We start from the raw sequence: 6,000 nt of genomic DNA on the forward strand, positions 1-6,000 counted from the left end.
AAATTTCAGCTAGGAAGGAAGAGTGGTGCACTGCAGACCTGTGTTGAAGACACTTGGGGCTGGTGTAGCAATTTCACCCATGAGTATCTGAGACAATAAAGATGAGAGAAAATATTTTAGGACTGAGCAAGAAAATATATCCTTTAAGTGTGTGTACTTCTTCTAGTTGGTTCTCTGAGTCCCTAAAATTTAAATACATTTTCCCTCAGGTCATGGTGTTTGGAGTTAAGGGAAAAATGCTAAAAGTCAGACCCTGGAGAGGCAAGAGTCAGGAGCCAATAGGATGAGGCTAAATAAGGTTGTTAATTAACGTGGGCTGTGAGAAAGATAGAGAAGTGAAAAGGTGTGTGTCATGGCACAGGAAAAACACAGGTGGAAACAGCTGAAGGCAGTATAGAGGAATTCTTGAGAGGGAGTGCAAATGTCTGTGACCCAGAACTGCCCTGGCATCAAAGGAGAATCTAGCATCTTTTGATGCTAGATTAGAATCTAGCATCCAAATACATCCAAATGATGTATTTGGCTTCTCCATCTTGGGTCCTCATGAATGGTTAAATGACACATCCCACTCAGGGTCCTTTTCTAGGGTAGGGATTGGCAAACTACAGTCAGTGAGGCTAATCTAGCCTGATGCCTGTTTTGTAAATAAAGTTTTATTGGAATAAAGTCACAGAATTCGTCATTGTCTATGGCTGGTTTTGCACTTCAGCAGAAGGGTTGAGTAGTTCTAACAGAGACTATACAGCATGCAAAGCCAAAAATATTTACTATCTGGCCCTTTACAGAAAAAGTGAACCCTACAGCCCCAAAGGGAGAGATTTCTGGTCTGATCAATACAACCACAATATCCAGATGGCTTTGGGAAGCAGAAGTAGTCTTACTTGGGTCTGATAAATGGATGATTGTTCCAGAGCTAGGAACTGAATGCTTGTGTACAACTGTGTTCAGGTCTGCCTCTGGGTGAGAATATGAGTGCTCTGTAAACAATATTTGGATGCATGCTGCTGAGAAACAAAACATACTATGAAGGTTGCCAGAGCTGTTTAAGCAATGGCAGACTTTCTAAAATGTTGGCTGGTGACATGGAATACCTTTTCGTACAAGATGCTCCATATTTTCATAATGTAGAAATTTGCTAGTGAGCTTAAAGGTAGACTGATCAGTAGAAAAGGCTTAAATTGTAAAGGAAGAGAAGGGTGTGGGAAGGACCCACAGGAGGAGGAGCCAGGACATGGAAAGTTAACATGGAGCAATTATCATTTTTCCAGAAGGAGAATATGTATTTTGTTAAAAATCTTTATGCCTGTCCTAATGATGACAGATTCACATCCAAATGGTATTTTCAGCCACGAAAATAACCTCAAACGTAAGATAACGATCAGTGGAAGCTGCTGATTCTCTGAAGGCTTTTTCATACGCTAAATAGTCACATGCCAACTTATCATTATAGCAAAAATACTATAATTTCTCATTAGAGCCAAGACCAATGACCCCGTCTATTTCACAAGTCCTTTAGAGTGTACTTTGTCAGTCAATGTGTGCATCGATAAAGTGAAATTGCAAATTAAATTATTTCACTCGGAGAATCATAGATCAAAAGTCTCAAATGGAGAAAATAGAAGTTTGCTTTGGACCTCAGCCTGCCACGATCTTTTTCTCTTTTCCTTTGCTACTAAAATTATTAGAATAGTCTAAATTAACTGCATCTAATTTCTTACCATCTACTTCTTATTAACTTCACTACTTGCAATCTGGGTTATAAATAAAACCAGCCTAAAGAACTATTCTCTCAATGACCATCAGTAACCCCCTAACTGCCAAACTGAATGGCCACTTCTGAATCCTCTGTTGGCTCCTGGACATGGTACAGTACATCTTTTTCTCAGGAAATGTCTCTCTTTCCTCTCTCTATGATTCTCTTTCTACTCCCACCTGGAATTACATCCTTGGCCTCTTTTCTTTCATAAGGCGTTTTATCTGCTTCCATGTCATTAACTATCACCTTTGTGTTGATTGTATCTTGTCCACCAGTCTCTGTATTCTAATATTCTTTCACTAATAGTATCCAAATAGAACATCCTATCACAATGGTGACATTGATGTTCTCTCTCCCCCTCTTCCTCTATTCTACTAGATGCTAAATTCTGTAACTGTTACCTCTGAAGTGTCTCTTGTCTATGCATTTCCCATCTTTTCTACCTCTTCACCATGTCTACAGCTACAGCTCCACCTCGAGCAACAATGAACTCACACCTTGAAGATTACATCAGTGGCTTAATTGGTCTCTGAGCCTTAGGACTCTTCCTCTAATTCCTTCTGAACTACTCTCTGCCAGGTTAGTCATTCTATAGCCCACCTCCCAGTGGCACAACATGACTCAAAATCTCTATGTTGCTCTTTTCAAAAGACTGTTCTAATACCTAATTTTTAAAGCCCTGAGCAATTTGATCCTACATTACCTCTGTAGACTTATTTTCTCTCCTTTCATTCGTATTCTCCATCATCCAGCTATATTGGATAACTTGCTGTTCCTTCAAAATGGGGTACAGTTTCTCCTACCATTGTATTTCTTTCTTGAAACTTTTTTCCCTCAATTCCAAATTCTGTAATATTAGTGTATTGTGCATCTGTTCTTCTAAGGCCATTCCAAATATGTTTCCTTCTTAAACGTTTCTACATTTTATAGACATTTTTGCCCTTAAGATCAGGTGCTATATGATTCCTTCATCCTTTTTTGTAACCTCTTATATGAAACTCATCAGATATTGCCAGGTATTATGATTATTTGTATGTTATCTCCTAGTCTTTCTTACTCCATACAATATATTCAAAGCTCCTTAATGATGGGACCTGAATAATATTCATCTTTGCAATTGATTAACATAGAAGTTAATTCTTAATTGAGTTAAGTTGTCTGTACACAATGAGTTTGCAAGAAGATTGTTGAATTTTACATTATGCCTTTAGATACATGCCCTTAACTAAAATTCACCATGTATGTTCTCACTCTTTTGGCATAAGAAGCAACAATCTTTCCTGCAGCAAAGTGCTCCAAGAATTGTTTTTATTTACATGTTGAATTATTGAGTGATGCATAATGGTGATATTAAATTGAATAAAACCTTTGGTGATTCTTTGGAATGTAAAAAAAAAAAAAAAAAAAATGAAATACTAGTTAGGCTCCTAATCTAAAACTGGTTTAACAGACCTGTTGTTGCCAAGGGGTGGGGGAGGGTTGGATTGGGAGTTTGGGATTAGCAGATACAAACTTTTATGTATAGAATAGATAAAAAACAAGGTCCTCTTGCATAGCCCAGGGAGCTATATTCTATATCCTGTAATAAACCATAATGGAAAAGAATATGAAAAAGAATTAAAAAAAACTGGTTTAACATATAGATATCTATGTAATAGATATGTATTTTAAGATAAAACAACTCAAACCTCTGCAAACTTTTGCTCCTTCTAGGATTATAGAGAAAACTGGATTAGATTTCAATGCAGGGCCTTCTGGAAAAGAGCAACAAAAAAAGCTGATTGAGATCAAGCAGGTCTTGCCTAAGCTTTTGGGTCAGTTTCCTAGTTTTCTTCTTGACCTCTAGTTGCCCTATGCATCTTCACCACTGTTACCAAGATAATTTTCTGTCTTATTCAGTTTGGGCTGCTGAAACAAAAAAACCATGGGCTGGGTGACTTATCAACAACCGAAATTTATTCCTCACAATCCTGGAGGGAAGTCCAAAATCAAGGTGCTGGCAGACTGAGTGTCTGATGAGAGCCCACTTCCTGGTTCATAGGTCGCCGTCTTCTCTCTATAACCTCACATAGTAGAAAGGGCAAGAGAGCTCTCTGAGATCTCTCATAAAGGCACTAATCCCATTCGTGAGGACTCTATTCTTATGACCTAATCCCCTCCCAAAGGCTCCACCTACAAATACCATCACATTGGGGATTAGGTTTCAACATATGAATTTTGTGGGGACACAAACATTCAATCTACAGCATTTTCCTAAAGCTCCACTATGACGAAAATAACAATCTAATATTTGAGTAGCATTTTATGGCTTGCAAGATACTTTTCAAAGTACCATAAGAGTAATATTATCTATTCACTTTCTCCAGTCAATCCATAAATATTCACTGGGCACCTGTTATACACCAGACATTATGTTGAGACTTAAAAAGATGAATAAGTTTGGTTAATTCTTTCAAGAACTTTAGTTGAAGGAAAATGATAGTTGGTTAGAAAAAAAAGAATATGAGGAGTACGGAAGATTATAAGAAACCTGTCACAGAAATCATAATCTCCCTTGCACATGCATTCACTTTTTCTCTTGTCTTTAAGTCATATACACTATAATTACCACTATTATTATTATCCAAAGCCTTTTATTCACTCATTCAGCAAAAATTTACTGCAAGGCATTATTCTAGGCACTTGAACAGTGAACAAATCAGAAAAAAATATCCTGCCTTCATGAAATTTGCAATCTATTATGCAGAGGATAGAGAAAAAAACCAAAATATATATGCAAATTATATAGCTTTTTAGAAGCATTTATTTAATATTTATTAAAATATTGTAACTTCAAAAAATGCAGGTCATTCTCTCTGCCACTATTTTCTCCTGCTCCTATGCTTACTTGGAGAAAATCTGTCCATTCTTATCTCAGAATATCAAATTCTCTGGGGCCTACTGAGTTGGCTGCCGGTCTCATAATTCTGCCTCTTAGACACGGCTGATGGGCTAGGATTGCGCATGAGTCAATTGGATTTCATGTACCAAGGCTGGGGATTGAGACTCAGAAACTCTAGTTAGATATAATGGGAAGCTTACTTAAGTCATATGCAAGAATGTCTTTCTGCAGAGATGCAGAGTAAGAATGAAGTGGGAACTTGAAAAAGTGAGCCCAGGGAGTGTAAATGTTGTCTGTCATGAGGCTCAGCACTTCCTTCCCTTGAATTCCATAAAGTACTCCTCTTCCTTTCAATAAATTATATATTTTTTTGCTTATGATACTTTGAACATATTTTTGTTACTTACAAACAAGTGATCCTTAACTAAGATAAATTTTGTGATTTTCAAACAATTGCAATTTCCAGCAATTTCAAAAAAGATATTTGAACAACTATATGATGTACACTGCACAATCAGAATGAACCCTGTCCCGTTTATCCAAGCAATGTATCCCAGTTGATGTCAGCCCTGAGCCCTGCCCACAATTAAGTCAATGGTGCATATTGCCTGCTTTCTACAACCACCAGCATTGTAGAAATTAATAAATCCGCTAAATATTTACTAAAAATGATTTACTCTATTTCCTAGGGTAGCGTGGAAAGAGGAAGCTAGAAATTGGATAGCTTCCTTCAGGTAGAGCCATCTAGGCTCAACCTACAAGGTGGAAGGGAAGAGGCTAAGAAAGAAAGGCCATCCAAAATTCGGGTATGGCTGTTGAGAGAGCTGAGTGGGCTGTATTGAACACTGTTTATCTTCAGGGTTGTGAGTAGCTAATGATTAAGGCAATAATAACGAAGAAAGACGTGAGGTCCTTGAGATAGTTCTTGCAAAGCGCTTTGAGGGAATATTTTTATTCTGAACACTGACGCTGTGGAAAATTACTGAAAAGCTAATGGTAGCATCGATGTGATCCTCTGGGCATAGGGCAATAGCTGAAGCATGGAACAAAGAAAGAAATAAGTCCAGGTAAGAGATCATTGGGATCACTTGTCTAAGTTTGAGGCTGCGAGGCAAAGGAAGAAATATTGTGCTGGGGCATGTATAAACATTTCCAATTTTTAACAACAGCCTAACATAAAAGGCAATGAGAGACAGAGCACATCCTCTCTTTGCGATTCGGATCACACAAATAAATATCAATTTTCTTCAAGATCTTTAAGGGAGAAGTTGTTTTAATCAAGTGCTTGGAAGTCTAACAAGGCCATTAACAGGACATATACAGTGTTTTACCCCAGCAGTGGAAGACGGCAGTTCCTTATTGC

This window comes from Balaenoptera acutorostrata, chromosome 2 (assembly GCF_949987535.1).
Source record: "Balaenoptera acutorostrata chromosome 2, mBalAcu1.1, whole genome shotgun sequence".
NCBI classification, from domain to species: domain Eukaryota; kingdom Metazoa; phylum Chordata; class Mammalia; order Artiodactyla; family Balaenopteridae; genus Balaenoptera; species Balaenoptera acutorostrata.